This window comes from Neoarius graeffei, chromosome 5 (genome assembly GCF_027579695.1).
Source record: "Neoarius graeffei isolate fNeoGra1 chromosome 5, fNeoGra1.pri, whole genome shotgun sequence".
NCBI classification, from domain to species: domain Eukaryota; kingdom Metazoa; phylum Chordata; class Actinopteri; order Siluriformes; family Ariidae; genus Neoarius; species Neoarius graeffei.
The window spans coordinates 7,555,138-7,565,535 of record NC_083573.1 but is presented as its reverse complement, the minus strand read 5'-3'; the positions used below and the strand labels follow the sequence as shown (position 1 = coordinate 7,565,535).

The 10,398-nt window shown below is 39.7% G+C and overlaps 1 long non-coding RNA gene across 1 annotated transcript; it reads left to right on the top strand.

Annotated features, from left to right (window-relative positions):
• Positions 1-3,607: 3,607 nt before the first annotated feature.
• Positions 3,608-6,905, top strand: LOC132885861 (uncharacterized). Its single transcript, XR_009654628.1, has 2 exons — positions 3,608-6,410; positions 6,515-6,905. It is a non-coding gene; the product is annotated as an uncharacterized LOC132885861 (long non-coding RNA).
• The last annotated feature ends 3,493 nt before the right edge of the window (positions 6,906-10,398 follow it).

Here is a 10,398-nt window from a genome sequence, read left to right as displayed (position 1 = left end):
CAACATCTGAAGCCTCAGTCCAGAAGAGCGCAGTCCTAGGAACATCGAAGATACTGCGCAGAACCCTCAAACTCCCAGGCCTCTGGTAGAGGACCCGAGCTTGAGGATGACATGGATACCCCCCCCCCCCCCCCCCCGCCGGGGGTGAGAAGGAGATTTATGTACGTACCCATTCCCACATATATACACTTATATTATCAATGGAATGTTGTTGTAATTCCTCCTCCCTATACCTCATAAAGATCTGTTCCTTATACCGTTTTTGAACTGGTTTATAGTTGTGCATTTCATGAGCTCCACATTCAAACTGTTCCATAGCTTTACTCCACAAAAAGAAATACTGAACATTTTAAACGTTGTCCGAGCACTGCAAATTTTAAATTTCAATTTCCCCCTAAAATTATAGCCCCCCTCTCTATCCGAGAACATTGTTTGGATATTCCTGGGTACTTTATAATTCCTTACTTTGTACATTACTAAGGCAGATTTATATTCTATAATATCCCTGAATTTGAAACATTTTGAATTTAAGAATAGTGAATTTGTATGATCTTGGTAACCAGCACTATGAATTATTCTTATAGCTCTTTTTTGAAGTATAGTTATTGCATGAAGTGAACATTTATACGTATTTCCCCACACCAATGAGCAGTAATTTAAGTACGGTAAAACCAGGGAACAGTAAAGAATGCGGAGTGAATTATAGTCCAGGACGTGCTTAGCTATACTCAACACAGATATGCTTCTTGATAGTTGAATTAGTATGTATTTTACTGAGGTTGAGCAACATGAGCAAGGAGACAAAACCCTGATTGGAGGCTAGTAGTTGGCAATTTACTACTTTAACCGGTACTGCCTCAGAACTATGATGAGACCTAAATACTGATTGAAAAAAAAAAACTGTTTGAATTCTATGCAAGTATAATATTTTCTAGGATGTTGAAGATAAAATGGAGGAAACAATTCAGTTAAATTTTATTTGTATAGTCCAAAGGACAATGTCACAAAGTGGCTTTAAAGGAATCTGGATATAAAATTTACATTTATAACATATAAGTTTATATTTATAAAATTATTCCGAATGAGCAAGCCAGAAGCGATGGTGGCAATGAAAAACTCCATCCATCCATTATCTGTAGCTGCTTATCCTGTGCAGGGTCGCAGGAAAGCTGGAGCCTATCCCAGCTGACTATGAGTGAGAGGTGGGGTACATCCCGGACAAGTCGCCAGGTCATCGCAGGGCTGACACATAGAGACAAACAACCATTCACACTCACATTTACACCTACGGTCAATTTAGAGGCAACAATTAGCCTAACCTGCATGTCTTTGGGGGAAACCGGAGCACCCGGAGGAAACCCATGCAGACACGAGGAGAACATGCAAACTCCACACAGAAAGGTCCCTGTCAGCCACTGGGCTTGAACGCAGAACCTTCTTGCTGTGAGGTGACAGTGCTAACCACTATATGACCATGCTGCCCCCAATGAAAAACTCCCGAATATAAATTCTATGCCAGTATATGTTCTCAGATGTTTAAGATAAAGTATACTGTATGTATGTACAGTATGTATGTACTGTATGCATATTTGACAAAAGGGCATTCACATAATCAGGAACATTACATACATTACTTGGCAGAGACAAAGTGACTTTCTAATCTCATTCAAAAACATCCTCATGCTAGTACAGATACCCAGCTAACAATTGAACATTCCACAAACATTCCATGAACATTAGGAGAATGTTTACTTTAAAATTCTGTGAATGTTCCCAGGGAATGTTGTCATAACATTTTTTTGTAGAGTTTTTATTATCTTATGGGAATGTTAATCCCAGCTAACAATTGAACATTGCATAAACATTAGGAGAATGTTTACTTTAAAATTCTGTGAATGTTCCCAGGGAATGTTGGAGTAACATTTTTTTTGTAGAGTTTTTATTATGTTATGGGAATGTTAGGTCTTAACGTTATGAAAAAAAAATGTTTTGGGAACCTTGTGAGAATCTTCATAATTTATCACTTTTGGCTTAAAAATAAATGAAAACTCAAGACCTGAACATGTAATGAATGACTTTTATTGACAGCAGGTCCCAACTGAATACAATTACGTTACTGTGAATACTCAAGTTTAAAAAATACACTCCAGCTCAAAGAAAGGACTCAAGTCATATCTGTCTCCAAACCACGTTTTGAAAGTTCATAAAATGTCTAAAATAATGTTAAAAATATATATTATTGAAATGTTATTTCATTCATTGACTAAACAATATATTCCTAATTTCAAATATTGTGACTGAAAATTTTAGGCAAACTGAACCATCAAAATTCACTCAAGTTGTACAACAGAAATTAACTATATGTAGCAGGTGGAATTACCTCTTACTCCGCAGTTTCCTTGAGATCTGGCTGCATTGGGAGGGGCCAGTCCAATTAATTAATGGCGTGCGTCACGAGCCTATTTATGGTAGAGTGATTTTGAACTCTGGAGGCGTACCTGCTCACATAGGAGTAGCAGGCAATGAAATGGCTGATAGCTGTGCCAAAAAAGCTGCCAGCAACAGCAATGTTGAGTTAGAAGTGGACTACAGCAAGGCTGAAGTCAAAAGCATAATAAAAAGAAAAACTAGAGAATCATGGCAGTCTCTATGGGACAGTGGACGTACTGGAAGGCATTTATACAGCATACAAAATAGTATAGGTCGATGTAGATCCTCAAACAGGAGTAAGGGAGAAGAAGACATTCTTTCAAGGATGAGATTTGGGCAGGGGGCGGCACGGTGGTGTAGTGGTTAGCGCTGTCGCCTCACAGCAAGAAGGTCCTGGGTTCGAGCCCCGGGGCCGGCGGGGGCCTTTCTGTGTGGAGTTTGCATGTTCTCCCCGTGTCCGCGTGGGTTTCCTCCGGGTGCTCCGGTTAGGTTAGGTTAGGTTAACTGGTGACTCTAAATTGACCGTAGGTGTGAATGTGAGTGTGAATGGTTGTCTGTGTCTATGTGTCAGCCCTGTGATGACCTGGCGACTTGTCCAGGGTGTACCCCGCCTTTCGCCCGTAGTCAGCTGGGATAGGCTCCAGCTTGCCTGCGGCCCTGTAGAAGGATAAAGCAGCTAGAGATAATGAGATGAGATGAGATTTGGGCACACTAGGCTGAACGTCACCCTAGCACTTATGGGTAAGCATGTAGATGGAAGATGTGAGTTTTGTGGTAGCCCAGAATCTGTACAACATGTCATGTGTGAATGTCCTGAATATCAAGCAGAAAGGAATGTTTTAATGGAACAGCTGAGAAAAGAAAAACTAAGTTTGAGTATACAGGAACTTTTGAAAGTAAGCTCAGGCCATGTCTGCTATAATTATGTTTTTAAGTTTCTGAGGGATACAGGGCTTATTCAGAGGATCTAGTGTCACCAATCTTTTTTTTTTTTTTTTTTTTAATCACCCAGGTTAGTTGTAGAATAGGCTCTTGAACCATACCCCTGTCCAGCAGGTGGCGGTAATGCACCTCATACGTTAAGTTGCCAACCGCCATAAAAATCCAAGAAGAAGAAGAACTCTGGAGGCGTGACGACCCCCCCTTCTTGCTGTTTCCTGTCACACCCCTTCCTGTTTACCTGTGGCCGTGTATCCACTGTTTGGCTTTCCTCCGGTCTTGTCCAGCTGTGCATTTTGTGTGCAGTGACTTCCGAATGTTCTCTTGGCATCTGTATTAAGTGCAGATGACCCATGGAATTCTATGAGCCTCGCTGGGATTAGGCGAGAAGTTTTGGATCGTGTGGTGTTGCCGGTTTTGGTCCGGGTTTGCTGCTGTTCTTGCCAGCGCGTTTCTACTAAGTGCTGTTTTCTCTGATTGGTGCAGCTGCCTGCATGAGGAGGGCTGCGAAACCACCACAGCCCTTTAACACTAGTTTTAACTTTTGTAGGGTGTGTGTGTGTGTATGTGTGTGAGACTGTTTGTGTGCCTGATCATTATTCATTTATAATCAATGTGTGTGTTTGGAGTGTGGTATGAGGGATATTTTCTTTTCTGTTAAATTGGGTATTTTTGTTTATTTGTTTTAGTCCTGGGCCCTGTACTACGAACGGAGGTTAACCTACCCAGAAGTAACCCAGGGTTCCCCCGCTAAACCGGGGTTGACAAAACCTGGTTATCTTGTTTGGGGTTAAACGGTACTACGACGCCAGTTATGAAGTTGATTTGTTGAACCTGTGTTAACCTAATCAGGGTTAATGCGCGTTCACGTTAAAGGGGAGGTTATCAGCGCAAATCCCCGCTGTTCACAATGGCACGGTCGCCGTACTTCACGGAGGAAGAATGCGCTGTCATAATGCAAAGCTACGAGGAGTTCAAAACAACATTAAGAGCAAAATCTAACACAGCGGCTGCCAGTAAGGAGCGGCAAGCATGTTGGCAACGAATTGCCGATCGGGTAAATGCGCAAGTACATTCTCCCTTCTACATGTTCCAGAACAGGAGTATAGGATGAGAGAAAGCTTCATGATCAATCACAAGTCACAGAAAATGGTCCTTCGACGTGGCCCCAGTCATATATAGCTTGTTTAATGTCCGAAAAATCCTGAATAAAATTTGGTATGGTAAATTCATGGAGTCGCCTACTTAAGCTGATCTGTGCACAGAGTCACATGAATTAGGATGACTGACTGTTCAGTCCCTTTGACTAAGTTGGTGTCGGTCCTGTGAACATTTCGGAGGCAACAGCAGTGCCAAACGCACCTGGCAACAGGTGAAAATGAAATATAAAAACATCATTCATAATGGTGTGTGTGCGCGCGTGCAAGCAAGCATTCATTTGCCTTTTATTTATTCAAGTTTTATCTGTTTGCCTAATAGTTCAAATTGTTTTGTATATAGTTTATAATGTTGTTGTGTGATATTAATGATAATATTGTGGGGAAACTACTTTGCACGGACGTTCATTTAATTTATTCTATCGTCATTTTGTTTGTTCTGTTTTTGTGTATTTTATTTATTTATCTGTTTGTCTAGTTGTATCTATTTTGTATCTCAGACTTAAATATTTTTGTAAAACAAGTGTTTTTTTTTTTTTTTTTTAAATATTGCGTTCTTGGTAACTATGTTCTTGAGTGGGTTCTTTTTTTTTTTTTTACAGAAAAGCCGTTCTGCATGGACATTCATTGAAGCCCTCATTGTTTTTTAATGGTTATTTATGAGCGTTTAGGGGTTACAATAATGTAAGTCTAGGTTGCTTTATATAAAAGGTATGTCCAGAAATATTGATGTCACTGTCTAAGCAGAGGGATCTGGCTTCTTTAGACGCTGTCTTCTTAAAACTGAATAAATATTTTAAAAGAGCCAAATGAGCCAGTCTTTCGAACGGCTCTTTTCAAAGAACGGATCACAAAGATGCGGATCCCATCAAAGAGCCATAAATCCCATCTCTAATCTGCGCTCCGATATCGCACGGGTCATCCAGGTACGCTGGCATTGTCTCTAGAGGAAATGTCGGTGGAGAGGTGGTGTTTAAAAAGGGTGTGGTTAATCGGAAACCTCGGGTTAACCAAGAACATAACCTGAGACGAGCAGGTTTGAGATGCAGCGTAAGTTGCCATGGCAGCATACCTCGGTTTGAACATAGCCAACTTTCGTAGTATGGGTTAATCGGGAAGTTACGCTGCACGTGATCAAGTTACTCTCGAAGTTACCCTGGTAAGCCAGAAAACCCGCTTCGTAGTACAGGGCCCTGCTCAGGCTTCACCTGCTGGCAGGAGGCTCTTTTTCTATAGCTGTGGATAGCCAGTGGGCTATCTTATTCGGCCTGATTTATGTTAATGCCTTTTTTATTTTTATTTGGCTTATTTGGTTTAATGCTCGTGAGAGCTTATTTTATGTGAATTTGTGTGTGGCCAGCAACCACGTCTGCTAACCTTTCCTGCCGTGGCAAGCAGCCTCATCTCATCTCATTATCTCTAGCCGCTTTATCCTGTTCTACAGGGTCGCAGGCAAGCTGGAGCCTATCCCAGCTGACTACGGGCGAAAGGCGGGGTACACCCTGGACAAGTCGCCAGGTCATCACAGGGCTGACACATAGACACACACAACCATTCACACTCACATTCACACCTACGGTCAATTTAGAGTCACCAGTTAACCTAACCTGCATGTCTTTGGACTGTGGGGGAAACCGGAGCACCCGGAGGAAACCCACGCGGACACGGGGAGAACATGCAAACTCCGCACAGAAAGGCCCTCGCCGACCACGGGGCTCGAACCCGGACCTTCTTGCTGTGAGGCGACAGCGCTAACCACTACACCACCGTGCCGCCCATGGCAAGCAGCCTTTGGTTGCCAATTGTATGCCAGTACTGGTGGGAGGCTATTGCAAGCTGTGGATCATCAGTGGTCCACGTAGTTCCCCTCCCTTAGTTTACATGGTGTGTGGTTGTGCATTTTAATTGGTTAGTTTGTGATCTAGCTGTGTTATTTCTTTGTTTGATTTTCTTTCTTCATACCTTTTTTCTGTTTATTTACTTTTCAGGTACTGTGTGCCCAAGACGGGGTGGCAGCTGATTCCTTAGGTGGTGGTGTTTTCCTATTGTCCGTGTGTGTGTTCACGTGTGCCTGTGTGGAATTCTCCTTTTATGTTTTTGATTTTATTTGATTTATTTTGATTTGGTTTGTAGTGAGTGTGACACGTGGGCTTGCATGGTGTGCCTCTTTGGATCTCTTCTCCGTCTCCTGGTATCTTGCCCCCTGCTGGTAGGCCTCGGCCCCGTTAATATTGATTTCTCCCTTATCCTTGCCCCACATACATGTCAGTTAAATCTTTGGATTGTGAGTGTGAATGAAAGTGATTGTTTGTGAAGTAAAGGAAAGAATTTTTATTTTTGTAAACATTGTAATAAAATAGCCTTTTTGTATTTTCATAACTTTGGTCTCTGGTGTCTTTAGTCAAACGAACCTTGCGTGTCAACATTGAAGTGTTTTCTGGTTAATATTCCTGGGGTGAAAGTCCCCTGGTGGCGTAGTCAGTAATTGCTCTTCTGTTTAAGGTCAAATTTAGTCAACACTTGCTTTTCTGCCCAACACTGTAAAATATAATAAGTTGACTTTACTTAAAAAAAATATGCAAAGTCGTTGCCTCAAAAAAGTCATTTATGTTGATTTAGATAAATTAGATTGGGTTAACTTATTTTTTTGAGTTTGCAGTACTCAAATTAACTTAGATTAGTTTGATTACATTAACTTATTTATTGTGAGTTTGCAGTACTCATCTTATATAATTTTGATTACATTAACTTATTTATTTTAAGTTTACAGTACTCAAATCAATGGCTTTCAGATATCTTTTTTCATAAATTTAACTTAATATTCATGAATTGTGAAAGCTTAATTCTCTAGTTTTACTCATCCTTCATATTGAGGCCAATTTAACTTTAATTTTCTTGACCAAAGAGTTTTGCGAAAGACAATAGGACACATGCTAATTTAATAAAAAAAAAAACACAATACAAGGTAATGAGCCCCCAAACAAATGAATGGTGAACACATTGGATTTACTTTGCAATTAACATTTATTTTCAATGCTAAACAACGCATCATTTAAGGCTCTGGAAACATGTTCCACTTTTGTTAATCCTGGTGCATGTGCTGAAAAGACCGCGCGTAGATGGGGCAGGTCTGCGCATGTCTAAACACAACGCCCAAAGGACTCTGGGACAATAAATTATATTTTCTAATTTAACTGAAGTGGAGTACACTAAGTTAAGCGTGTTCTCCAACTTGAAATTATCAGTTATTTATTTAATATTAGTGTTGACAACAGGTTGATGATTTCTAAGTTTGATTCACTAATCATTTCTAATTAATTTGAATATTTGCATTTACAGTGAAGGCCACATATAGTAATGAACACAGAAGAAAATGTAATTTTACTTGTAAGTAATGCTCAAATCAAAACTATATATCATGCTAAGTAATTTTTTCTTCTTTAAAAACATGGGTCTACAGTGGTGCTTGAAAGTTTGTGAACCCTTTAGAATTTTCTATATTTCTGCATAAATATGACCTAAAACATCATCAGATTTTCACACAAGTCCTAAAAGTAGATAAAGAGAACCCAGTTAAACAAATGAGATGAAAATATCATACTTGGTCATTTATTTATTGAGGAATATGATCCAATATTACATATCTGTGAGTGGTAAAAGTATGTGAACCTCTAGGATTAGCAGGTAATTTGAAGGTGAAATTAGAGCCAGGTGTTTTCAATCAATGGGATGACAATCAGGTGTGAGTGGGCACCCTGTTTTGTTTAAAGAACAGGGATCTATCAAAATCTGATCTTCACAACACATGTTTGTGGAAGTGTATCATGGCACGAACAAAGGAGATTTCTGAGCACCTCAGAAAAAGCATTGTTGATGCTCATCAGGCTGGAAAAGGTTACAAAACCATCTCTAAGGAGTTTGGGCTCCACCAATCCAGAGTCAGACAGATTGTGTACAAAGGGAGGAAATTCAAGACCATTATTACCCTCCCCAAGAGTGGTTGACCAACAAAGATCACTCCAACAGCAAGGCATGTAATAGTTAGTAAGGTCACAAAGGACTCCATGGTAACTTCTAAGTAATTGAAGGCCTCTCTCACATCGGCTAATGTTCATGAGTCCATCATCAGGAAAACACTGAACAACAATGGTGTGCATGGCAGGGTTGCAAGGAGAAAGCCACTGCTTTCCAAAAAGAACATTGCTGCTCGTCTGCAGATTGCTAAAGATCACGTGGACAAGCCAGAAGGCTATTGGAAAAATGTTTTGTGGACAGATGAGACCAAAATAGAACTTTTTGGTTTAAATGAGAAGCGTTATGTTTGGAGAAAGGAAAACACTGCATTTCAGCAAAAGAACCTTATCCCATCTGTGAAACATGGTGGTGGTAGCATCATGGTTTGGGCCTGTTTTGTTGCATCTGGGCCAGGACAGCTTGCCATCATTGATGGAACAATGAATTCTGAATTATACTAGCGAATTCTAAAGGAAAATGTCAGGACATCTGTCCATGAACTGAACTTCAAGAGAAGGTGGGTCATGCAGCAAGACAACGACCCTAAGCACACAAGTCGTTCTACCAAAGAATGGTTAAAGAAGAATAAAGTTAATGTTTTGGAATGGCCAAGTCAAAGTCCTGACCTTAATCCAATCGAAATGTTGTGGCACAACCTGAAGCGAGCAGTTCATGTGAGGAAACCCACCAACATCCCAGAGTTGAAGCTGTTCTGTACGAAGGAACGGGCTAAAATTCCTCCAAGCCGGTGTGCAGGACTGATCAACAGTTACTGGAAATGTTTAGTTGCAGTTATTGCTGCTCAAGGGGGTCACACCAGATACTGAAAGCAAAGGTTCACATACTTTTGCCACTCACAGATATGTAATATTGGATCATTTTCCTCAATAAATAAATGACCAAGTATAATATTTTTGTCTCATTTGTTTAACTGGGTTCTCTTTATCTACTTTTAGGACTTGTGTGAAAATCTGATGATGTTTTAGGTCATATTTATGCAGAAATATAGAAATTCTAAAGGGTTCACAAACTTTCAAGCACCACTGTATATAAATTTCCATTGTGGAGCAAATAAAGTTTGACTGTACTGTAAAAAGGTACATTATTGATAGTAAATTTACATTGAAAAATCTGTAAAACTATTAATTTCTTTGATGATTCAATTTATCTAAATTTCAATGCAATATATAGGCTGACTGTAAAAGTATAAATGTTTTGTTTAGCTCATCCTTTACAAAGATGTTCAAGAATCACGACCAGGTGACAATCTATTCGCTGCATAATGCACCTGCTTCTTTTTCTTCTTCTGAAATGAAAGTTAAGAACATTAGTCAGTATACTGTTGTGTGCCAATAGCATTGTGCAAAATAAAACATGTAACACAGAGTTACGAAATAAAGGAATGTCTTTCAATATCAGAAGTGAACAAGGGCAGTAATTACAATTACCCGAGTCTCATATTTCGACCCTCCAGGTATGTGGGGTGCATAGCACAGAAACTCAATCAGCTCCTCATGAACATCTCTCATTTTAATATTTTTGTGTGCTGCTTTACATGCCCCTGGGAAAAAATAAAGCATAATTTACCATATTGTGCTTTTTTCTCTCAGTGGTGTTTGGGGTCTACTGAAGCATTACTGCACAAGACTATTCATGTATTATTGATTGATTGATTGATTGATTGATTGATTCCGAACAGTAAAGAAGAAAGATATAAAAAAATAAAAAATAAATAAAATATGCAATAATCAAAACATCGTCATAAACAAACAGAATAGTGTAGCCACAAGGCAGTAACACAATAATGTTTGGAAAGGTTTAGGAAGAAGTAAATAATTTATCAAATCCTAACCCTCTA